Source organism: Rana temporaria, chromosome 7 (assembly GCF_905171775.1).
Source record: "Rana temporaria chromosome 7, aRanTem1.1, whole genome shotgun sequence".
NCBI classification, from domain to species: Eukaryota; Metazoa; Chordata; class Amphibia; order Anura; family Ranidae; genus Rana; species Rana temporaria.
The window spans coordinates 154,503,469-154,514,888 of NC_053495.1; the positions used below are offsets into that span (position 1 = coordinate 154,503,469).

The 11,420-nt window shown below is 40.3% G+C and overlaps 1 pseudogene; it reads left to right on the top strand.

The window, feature by feature from the left end:
• Positions 1-11,190, top strand: part of LOC120945785 — a 97,341-nt pseudogene extending 86,151 nt beyond the window's left edge.
• The last annotated feature ends 230 nt before the right edge of the window (positions 11,191-11,420 follow it).

The window sequence follows — 11,420 nt, forward strand, 5'->3', positions numbered from 1 at the left end:
TGGGCACTGAATGATCTAAGTGACCTGAAGGATGAACAAAAAAAGTTCATCAAAAGCTGTCTAGAATATAGTCTGGACCACAACTACTTTTGGTACCAAAATGACTATTTTAAACAAATTTGTGGGATTGCGATGGGCGCTAAATATGCACCCAGTGTGGCCAACTTATATATGGCCGAGTGGGAAGAGGAGGTCCTATACAACAGGAAACCAAAAGAATTGCTCTTATATAAACGATACATCGATGATATTTTAATTATCTGGTCAGGAGATAGAGAAAAATTAACGGACTTTGGTTTTTATCTGAATACAAATAATAAGAATATCTCACTCTCCTGGGAAATTAGTGATGAGAAAATCAATTTCCTTGACCTAGAAATAATCAAAGAAGGACCGAAATTGATCACCCAAACACATTTTAAAATAGTGGATAGAAACAGCTACCTACCTCTAGATAGCTGCCACCATTCACCATGGCTGGACAATATACCGAAGGGACAGCTTTTAAGACTTAGAAGAAACTGTACTAAGAATGACACTTTTTTAAAACAAGCAGATTTTATTGGAAAGAGGTTCATAGAGAAAGGCTACCAACCAGATTTTATTGACAAGAAAATACATGATGTGATGGCCTTGGATCGAAATTCTCTTATCCAGGATTCTGTTAGAAAAAATACTTTTCCTGGGGGTGTACCTTTAATAATGGACTATAGTGTACAGCATAAACAAGTTGAAACCATCTGCAGGAAATATTGGCATATTGTAAAGGGTGATCGCCATTTGACAAGTATACTCCCAGAGAGACCTCTTTTTACATATAGAAGGGCACCTACCTTGAGAGATCTAATTGCGAAAAATGTTCTGGATCCTCCTGAAAATAAATCTTTTTCCTTCTTCAATGAGAAAGGCTACTACCCCTGCAAGACTTGTTTCACTTGCAAACATACCAAAGAAAGTAAAAAGAAACCTTCAAATCTTGTTTTACAGGTAGAGAGTATAAAATTAAAGACTTTATCTCATGTAGAACGGAAGGAGTGGTATACCTCTTGGAATGCCCTTGCCATATTCAGTATGTGGGGAGAACAAAACGACCGCTGTGGAAAAGATTACGTGAACACACGCAAAATATAATAAATGGTTTTCCAAAACACAGCCTATCTCGTCACTATGAGCAATGTCATAACAAAGACCCCTCCTCTTTAAAAGTATGGGGCATTGAGAAGTATAAACCCCATTGGAGGGGTGATAACAAAGTGAAAAAAATTAGCCAAGCTGAATCTCGATGGATCCATGAATTGTGTACTTTGACCCCCAATGGACACAACATAGAATTTGATCTGAACTGTTTTATTTCCAATTTTTAGATTTCATTCATGGTCCTTGCCACATTTTAGCATTGCCCTCTTATTCTAGGAATTTTAAGTAGTTTTAAGCAATTTTTAGTCTTTTTACTTCTTTTACCTTGTTTTTATTACATAGACCTTTACAATTTTTATCGCATATTATCTGGGGTCTTATTTTCATGCATTTCCCTTATTAATTATGGGGAGAGTGGCACTTAGTTGTCAGCAAATTATTATCATTGATTGCATGTTTCCTCCACAGGAGGGGGCTAGAGCATGCTTTATCCCACAGATATATATATTTTTTTTTTTTTTTTTTTGCTTTGCTTTTTGCATTATGAGCAATACCACCTTCCACCACAAGAGGGAGCAAAACGGACTTGTATTGTTGATATTAATAATAGTATTATGAACCTTGCATCTTGATCCTAACTATGTCAGTACTCTAACTTGATGTGAAAAAATCTGTTTTGAAGCTTGGAATGTTGGTTGGTGTTTGTGAAAGTGTCTGCAGCTGCACAAAATTAGCACCAATCATAGCCCCTTTATAAGTCACCATTCACCTACGGCACTCCTTACCTACGATTAAGTGGCGTAGTTCAGCCACGCAACGCGTCAGGTGTTTGGAGAAGTGCCGTCGGTGACGTTATTTCCGCTCGCGGCCGAGAGCGGAGATTAGCTGTCTGTCATTTCGTTTGTCTGTGAACCGTTTGCTGTTGGTGTTCAAAGATTTTAACTGTAAGTGATACTATGTGTTATTAAATGTTATTCCTACCTACTACACTATGGAGTTTTGCCTTATGCTTTATTGAGAGCGGCTGGGACCTTATGTGATGAAAATTACCTGGGACCTTATGTGATGAAAATTACCTGGGCTGCCCTGGATCCAGAGCTATCCCCTGCTGACCTTCATATTACCTAAAGGCTCTAATTAGCCTTTCATGAGGTGAGAGGCTAGTATTTACCTTCTGATTCTGCACTACTACACGGAATGGATCGTGCATTGGATTGCAGCATCATCCTCTAACCTAGCACTATTGCACTTTTTGGGAATTTTTGCATCAAGCACTTTATTATTTATTCCACGTTCACTGTGATACAATTATCCTGTTTTTTGCATGGGAATTTTTTTGGGACACTTTGATTATTGGAACATTATTTATTTATTTGGCACATTTAATTAGTGCACCTAACTGGAACATTATTTATTTATTATATATTTATATATTTTTAGGCACAGACTTTATAGTGCACGTACTGTCATTTGGGTTCACCATTTTACTACGTTTATTTGTGGTTGCATGGATTCACTCTTACAGATGCAATTATCCACATTTTGCTTCATCATATATGATTGTGTATGAACTCAAGACTTTGAGTCATAAATATTGTTTGGATCTCATTATCTTCACCCAATCCCTCCTTCACATCATAGTCATTGATGTGAGAGGAGTTTATAGAGGAATTTGGAGTGGAACACATTTTTTTGGACACTATCACACGTTGCTGTGCATTTTTTTTTTTTTTTTTTTGCCTATTATTATAGTATTATAGTGCACGTACTGTCATTTGGGTTCACCCTTTTACTACGTTTATTTGTGGTTACATGGATTCACTCATACAAATTCAATTATCCACATTTTGCTTCATCTTATATGATTGTGTATGAACTCTAGACATTGAGTCATAAATATTGTTTGGATCTCATTATCTTCACACATCCCCTCCTTCACATCTTAAGTCATTGATGCGAGAGGATTATAAAGAGGAATTTGGAGTGGAACACATTTTTTTGGACATTATCACACGTTGCTGTGCGTTTCTTGTCATATTTATTTACTGCAAGCGCCACTACACCCCCTCTTTCTTATATGCTGATTGGTGCGTGAGCACTTTCATGTAGTGGCTGCTGCATATATTTGTTTATTTATTTTACACTTTGTTTATTAGTTAGGTTACCCTAGGTTAGTTGTGGTTTCGCGCATTGGTTCCCCCCCTTTTATATATGCTGTAACTAGCTAAAGTGTTATTATATTAGTTATATAGTTATTAAATTTCCACATTTAGAGTCTTAAAAAATAAAAAAAGTGTAATTCTCTATTTCAGTGGCCAACCTTTTCCTGGGACTGCAATTAATAGACCACAAACTTGGATGGATGGTAAAAGTGATGGGAGGGTTCACTGGCTGGTGGGCGCTATTCCTGTTAGTCCTTGAGATAAATGCTAATCTGGGTCGGAAAGGTATGCAATGTTTGTGTGTGATGCAATTACTAATATATGCAGGTAATTATAAAAACAAATTAAGAAACCTAAACCAGACAAGTTGGTGGTATTTTCTAACCAGAAGAGACACTTACATTTCCAAGCAGCAGAAAAATTATTTTCCATCTCTTGTAGATTAATCTTGTATTAGACAGTTGTATGCAACATAGGAGGAAGATTGATGTTTATGTAGTCCTGCTAGCAGCAGGAGTACTGTCCAAGTCTTCCCCACAGGGTTCGCCCAACAGCCAGGCACACAGGCTCGTTCACATGTTTCTTCAATGACCAGTCTGGGGGTGTCGTTTTTATTTTTTGAGAACTTGGATGGGGTTGAGGGAATTAGATGGGATACTACAAAAACAAGAATTATGTACACTTGAGGACTTGGGTATTCTTCAGGACAAGCTAAAGCTGTTAAAGTCTGTGCTTTTAGTAAACAGTAGACTTCAGCTTAAGACCTCTTTCACACTATCATGCTAAAAATAGTGCCTGCAAAGCACCCTGAAAGAGCCCCTGCTGTCTCTCCAGTGTGAAAGCCCTGAGGGCTTTCACATTGGAGCAGTGCGCTGGCAGGATGGTAAAAAAAAAAGCACCCCAGCCCATTGAAATCAACAGGGAGTGCCATTGAGCCTGTTTTAACCCTTTTTTGGCCGATAGCGGTGGGATAAAAGTGCCCTGCTAGCTGCCAAATAGCGCTGCAAAAACGACGATAAAGCCCCACTTAAAATAGCGGCGCTTTACTGCCGACGCCCCCACCTCCCGAGTGTGAAAGGACTTTTAACGTAGTAGTAGTAAACTGTAAGTTCCTTTCTTAGAGTCTCTTTAAGGCCCCTTTTAAACTACTGTGACTTCAAAGTCGTAAGTTTTTACAGCAATTTCACGGCTGCGATTTTGCCACAATTTCAGGGAATTGCCATCAAAATCGGATCAAAAGTAGTGCAGGGGCTACTTTGAAGTTGTACTAATATGAATGGTTGTCATTGGAAATAATGGGAAATGACCTGTCATGCTACTTTGCCATCACAAATCGTGGGAGAAATCGTATAAGTGTGAAAGGGGCCCAAGTAGAAGAGTAAATGGACAAAGCTCTTCAGGCACCATCCAGTGCCTCCTTTACCCACAGCGGATTTTCTCTAGCATCTGAGGGGTGGCAAAAGTACAAAAGGTCCCAAGATCTCTCTAGCGTCTGTACTAGGCCCAATGACAGCTGGTTGCCTCCTTCCAATTTCCAAGCAACACCTTACTCCATTGATACCAGACCCGATCTTCAGTGAACAGCCCCTCTCAGTCGGCTTCTTTTTGTACCAGGGCCTCAGCATCTAGGCCCTCATGTTGCCCACCTGAGGCCTTACCATAGCAGACATAACAGCAGCCTTGCCCGGGAGGGTAGCATGCCCTCCAGGCTGGACTATTCCTTTCTGGGAAAAGACCCTGATCTCAGTGTGCTCACAGAATATATACAGTTTCCCAGCATACAATCAGAGCCTGCCTCTCTGGGATAGGCCAGGGCTGTATCAATATTCATGATCGATTTGTATAGCTCCACTCCTATCATCCAGAAACGTCTCAAGTTCTCCAGATGCAGAGGGAGTTATTGGACCAGACTGACAGCAGCTGAGCCCACTAAGCAGACCTGACTAGCAAATTGCAGATTCACTGTGTATAGTAAGCAATTTATGCTTTTGCCTAACAAACATTGACAGCCACACTGACTACAGTGTGACAACTAAATGTGCATTCCAAAAACACATACTAAGTCTAAGTATCTAATTTTGAGCACCTATCTAGAAGGGTAGTTACATCTATGTATGGCCAGATGTGTGCAGACCGTTATGATTAAATGCGTGGCTAATTTACCAAACCCTATACCATCAGATTATTACAGCTATGCTCATATCTGATGCAGCCCTAAAGAAAATTTAACAGCATATGGTTAGTCTTCCCTGTTTGCAGTTTTCATGTGGAGGTTCAGTGCCAGAAATGAGATGAATCGATTGGTCTACACCTACAACACCAGTCCCATTACACATTTATTGATTTATGCTATTCATAAAAAAGCAAAACATTGGACAGCAATTTAGATGAAGATATACTGGCAGGATGAATCAGTCATATCTGGCGCAAAAACGCAAGTGCATTGGACCCCACCATGGGGGGGTGAGCAAACAAGGGGTGATGTCTACTAAAGGATGAGTTACTGTTAGAATTACAAGGGAAATTTGGCTAAGGGGTGATAGTTAGGGTAAGGCATCACTCTACCATGCTGGAAGCTTTACACCAGAAATAGCAACCAGCTAGCAAAGCCATTCTTTAGAACCTTACTTCCCAGAATCAGAAAAATAAATCACTTTCTAGATGTGATCGCCTACCAAACAACGGTTATAGTGGGTGTAGCCAGATACAAACAAATAAATTGGACCTGCACTTGTATCTTGGTGAGAAATGTTGGCTTAATTACAGCAAGTATCAATTAATGGCTATGACCTGCTGTGGAAAAATGGACAGAACTATGTTTGATGTAGGAAGTGCAGCATGCCAAAATTACTTATGTGGAAAAAAGAAATTGTTCTGGACTGCCGCACTCTGATAGGCAATTTATTGAAACAAAATGAACAAATGATAAAATCCAAAGCTGTATGACATCCAAAAATTCATGCAACACTGCAATCAAGGGTAAAAAATGGACATAGGGGACAAAAAAGCTAACATGTTTCACATCATGAATAGATGCTTACTCATAGATGCTTACTCAATCACCTATGTATCAAGGGTTTATGCACATTACAGTATTGTGCTAGGGGAGGCGAATTGTGTCTTGGGGGGGGGGTCAATTATGTTTTTAGTGATGCTTCCAATAATGTTTGTCATGGATATGCAGTAATGTTTGTCTGTCGGCTTACCTCCTCCATGTGTTCACCTTAGAGGCCACTCTCACCTGGCTGCTTAAATCTGTCCTCTAGCAAGGCTCCACCCCAGGCCATATCAGTAATTCTATATTAACCAGTGCACTTCAGGTCTGCCTTGCTGATCAACGTTGTTTGTTAAGCATTATGTGTTTGGGTTCCTGCTTGCCGTGTGCTATGTTTATCTCCGTGTACCGATCTTGGCTTGTCCCCGACTATTCCTATTTGCTTGTGACCCTGACCTTTGGCCTGTCTTTCGTTTATCCTCATCTGCCTGGGGGACTCTGGGGGCCACTACCTGCATTCAGTTGCAGCTAAGGCCATCCTCACCACTAGAGGCTCTGGTGAATACCTGCTGAATCAGACTCTGCGCCCTGGGGAATCTTTGGGCTCAAGCTTCCTGTGGGATCCCTGTTTGTGCTCGAGTGGACCTGCCTTCCATATCCACGCTGTGTTGAATCCGCAGGAGTCTGCCAAAGAGTTCACTACCTTGTGGTGCACTCCTGACTCCAATGGGGTGCATCTGTTATCTGGCCACAGGTGACCTGACAATGTTTTAATATACATTAAGTTTTAAAGGAGCACAGATATTTACTGTAACTGTGTGGAAACACTCAATGGAGGTACTCTTCAAACAATTAAACCATGCCTCTAGTGGATACAATGCACATAGTAAATTGCTGAATTTTACCATGGAGGGGGATTTACTAAAACTTGTGCGCACAAAATCTGGTGCAGTTGTGTCTAGTAACCAATCAGCTTGTAACTTTAGCTTGGTACTATGCACAGTTCCACCACATTCTGTATGCAGCAGTTTTAGTAAGACCCCTTTTCACACTGGGTTCGTGCCAAATAGCTGCTCGTTTTAGCGGTGCTTTAGAGCTGTTTAAGTGGCGCTTTTCGGGCACTAGCTGGGCGCGTTTAAACCCAAAAAAGGGGTTAAAAATGCCTGTGTTCCAGTGCTTCTGAAATGCTTTTCAGGCGCTTTGGAAGCAATGCCTATTCATTTCAATCGGCAGGGTGTTTTGGGAGGGCTGTATACATCGTTCCCAAACCGCCCCAAAGATGCTGGTTGGAGGACTTTCCTGAACGTCCTGCATGCGGACCACCCAAGTGTGAAAAGACACACTGAAATGAATGGGAGGCTAAAACGCTTGAAAACCGACTTGAAATGGGTCTAAATATTCCTCCATGTGTCCAAGGCTCCAATATTGTGAATGTACAATGTTCCTATAAAAAGAAACAACGAATAAAACAGTGGGAGGTTCTCCTTAAAATTCCAACCAGGCCCTTATCCATACTTGCAGCCTGGGAGGCCAGGAAAGGAAAGGCAGCAAGTGTGCCCCCCCCCCCCTCCTCTGCCATACTAGGCCACATGTCTAAGTATGGTCAAATTCTCCTGGTGTCTGAGATCTTCAAAATCTCTTTTTAAAATGTTGACTCCAGCAGAGAAAGTCATGCTCTGACCTGCCCACTCACAAATGAAACTACTATTTTACTGAGAAAACAACTGTTAGTTATGGGACAGGATGGGGTAGGCCAAAGCTCAGCTTTGGCTTCTGAAGTCAAGATTTTCATAAAAACATATGTTGAAGTTAGAAAGGGCTTTGGACATATCTAAAGGTGCGTGCAGGCACCTAAAGGGCCAGATATTTAGATATGTTACTACTGTAATAATTTCACACATTTAAGAGTCAACGTATAATTGTTAAAAAGCAAACTCATTCACAATATTCTAAACATGTCTTCATTTTCTAATAATTTTCTTTTAACACCCTTAGAAATGAAGAAATCAGCGGCCAAAGGAGATACAAAGGCCTCGGTAATACAATTGTAACATCATCCTTGTTCACTTTACATTTTGGTAAAGTTAGGTTACCCAAACAAACACGGAGCACGTGCAGCTTTCTTTTTAAAGGACCAGTAGTGCATTTATTTTTTCTGAAGCAGGCCATAAGTGACCTAGAACATTGTTTACTGCTGGATAGGAAGAGGGCATATGTTTTTTTATTTAGAATAAGACATTTCCTTACACTAGTGTTCAGTATCCATGTGTTTTCCATGTTTCACACTATTGTGGGGTATAGTACAGTTATTCAATATTAACTACTTGGAGCCCCGGCCATTGTAAATTGACAGCCACAATGTGGCTCAACAATGGCAGGAGGACGTCTATTGAAGTCCTTGGTTTCTCCGGCCACTGGGGGGCGCGTGTGCCCGCCGAGTCCCTGAGGTGCCAATGCGTGTGCCTGGCGGCCGCGATGTTCGCCAGGTACCTGTGATTGGCCGTTACACAGAGAAGGATGTGGATCTCTGTGTGTAGACACAGAGATCCACGTCCTGTCAGGGAGGGGACACCGATGCTGTGTCCCTTGTACATAGGGACACAGATCGGTTACCTCCCCCAGCCAGTCCCCTCCCCCCACAGTTAGAATCACTCTTAGGGAACACATTTAACCCCTTCCCCGCCCCCTAGTGGTTAACCCCTTCCCTGCCAGTCACATTTATACAGTAATCAGTGCATATTCATAGCACTGTTCGCTGTTTAAATGTGAATGGTCCCAAAAATTTGCCAAAAGTATCCGATGTGTCCGCCATAATGTTGCAGTTCCAAAAAAAAAAAAAAAAAAAAAAAAGCAGATCACCACCATTACTAGTAAAAAAAATAATTAAAAAAAAAGGTCATAATTCTGTCCCCTATTTTGTAGGCGCTAGAACTTTTGCACAAACCAATCACTATACGCTTATTGCATTTTTTTTTTTTTTACCAAAAATATGTAGAAGAATACATATCGACCTAAGCCGAGAAAAGAAAATGTTTTTTAAAAAAAAAAAAATAAGAAATTGGGATATTTATTATAGCAAAAAGTAAAAAAGTGTTTTTTTTCAAAACAGTCACTCTTTTTTTGTTTATAGCGCAAAAAATAAAAACCGCAGAGATGATTAATAACCACCAAAAGAAAGCTCAATTTGTAAAAAAAAAAGAAGAAGGACGTCAATTTCGTTTGGGAGCCACGTCGCACGACCGCGCAATTGTCAGTTAAAGCGACGCAGTGCCGGAAGCTGAAATTTCGCCTGGGCAGGAAGGGGGTATATGTGCCCAGTAAGCAAGTGGTTAACCTCTTTGTCCCGAGCGCACACAAATATGCTGCCTTTCGGCGGCCAGGCCTTGGCGGCTGCATATTTGCATGCATTAATGACAATAGAGCTGTGCTGAAAGCGCATACCCTCCCGTCACAGTTACAGGAGGCAAACGGAACGCTCCAGTTCACTGCTTACAATCGGGAGCCTTCCGATCATGTGACAGCCAATCATGGCGTTTCCCTAATCCTATACTCTGCTTCCCAGCATTCTAAATCCCTTAACCCTTTCGCTGACAGGTCTTGTGCTCCATTTTTACCCTCAGATGGCCAGACCATTTTTCCAATTTTTCCTTTGCTCTTATATTTTTCACTTATAGCTTTTAAAGTTTGTAAAAGACCCCCCAAACCATATATTTACTGAAAGCATATGACCAGTAGAATAAAAAGAAGTTGCTTCTGATTTCTAAGGTCCCACGATATTTGCGCAAATGTTTATCAAAACAATATTTTTAATAAAAAATCCACTAAAATCATAATTAGCAGATAAATACACAGCAAATTTTACTAAATTCCTACTAAATATAAAAGATTAACCTGCATTGAGCTAATAAATAACAAATATTTGTAGTTTTTATATTGCGCCTTTTTGCAAAATGGTGAAAATCGAAACGTACGCAAAAATGTAAATACCCAAATATCTCAAAAAATCTGAACAGCTTTAAGAATTTGTGAAAGACCCCAAAAAAACATATATTTTCTAAAAGCATATTACCTCTGAAATAAAAGGAAGGTGCTACAGATTTTTAGACCCCGTGGTACTGTGGTATTTGCACAAATGTTTATCAAACCAATAAATTTGCAAAAACATTTCCCAGAGGTTTAAATAAACCATCTGTTTTTTTTTCTGTTTTAGGCAAAGTACGAGATGTATCTGCTGGTCATCTACCTGTGTGGAAATATTGCCTTCCTGATTACACTCCTTGTGGGAATTAGCCAATCATAGTGAAGATGAATGGATAAAGCAAATAAGAGGTTGTTGAACTTTTTTTGCAATACAGAGGATGTAGAATAAGTACATTTTCTGTACAGATGGGATATTTTTATTCAGCGCAATCACAATCTAATTTAGTGAAACGATGACCAACAAATAGCAGAATACATGATGAGAAAAATCGTTCTGCAAGCAATACCAGATATCGATAATGTGAACGAAAACGACCGATTGGAAAAATTGTGTTGTATAGTTTGCGAACAAATGATATTCTATTCGTTGGTGTGAAGGTCGTCCGTAAAACATCTCTTGAACATTATCACACATGAGCGGAACTAGTAGACGACCCCACTTTTACGTGAGATGTCAAAACTACGTATGAAATCGATTGCTCTTTTAAAGATTTTTTTTGGATTGGTTAATGTTGGTGACAATTTCGACCAACGAACGATGGTTTCGTTGGTCAACCAGTCAGCGATCGGATGATTTTCTAACCGTGAATTCCTGCTATTGTCATACAGCGGTGATGTAATAGCAAGTTTTATTTATTTGTAAACATTTTCTACCTTTTTGTTTTAACCACTTAAGGACCGCCTCCTGCACATATACGTCGGCAGAATGGCACGGCTGGGCACATCCACGTACAGGTACGTCCTGTACTAGTACCCAGTCGTGGGTCGCGGGCGCGCTCCCACGACCCGAAGCTCCGGGACTCGCGAACTCGATCGATTTTTGGGGGATATTTATTATAGCAAAAAGTAAAAAATATTGCATTTTTTTCAAAATTGTCGCTCTATTTTTGTTTATAGCGCAAAAGATAAAAACTGCAGAGGTGATC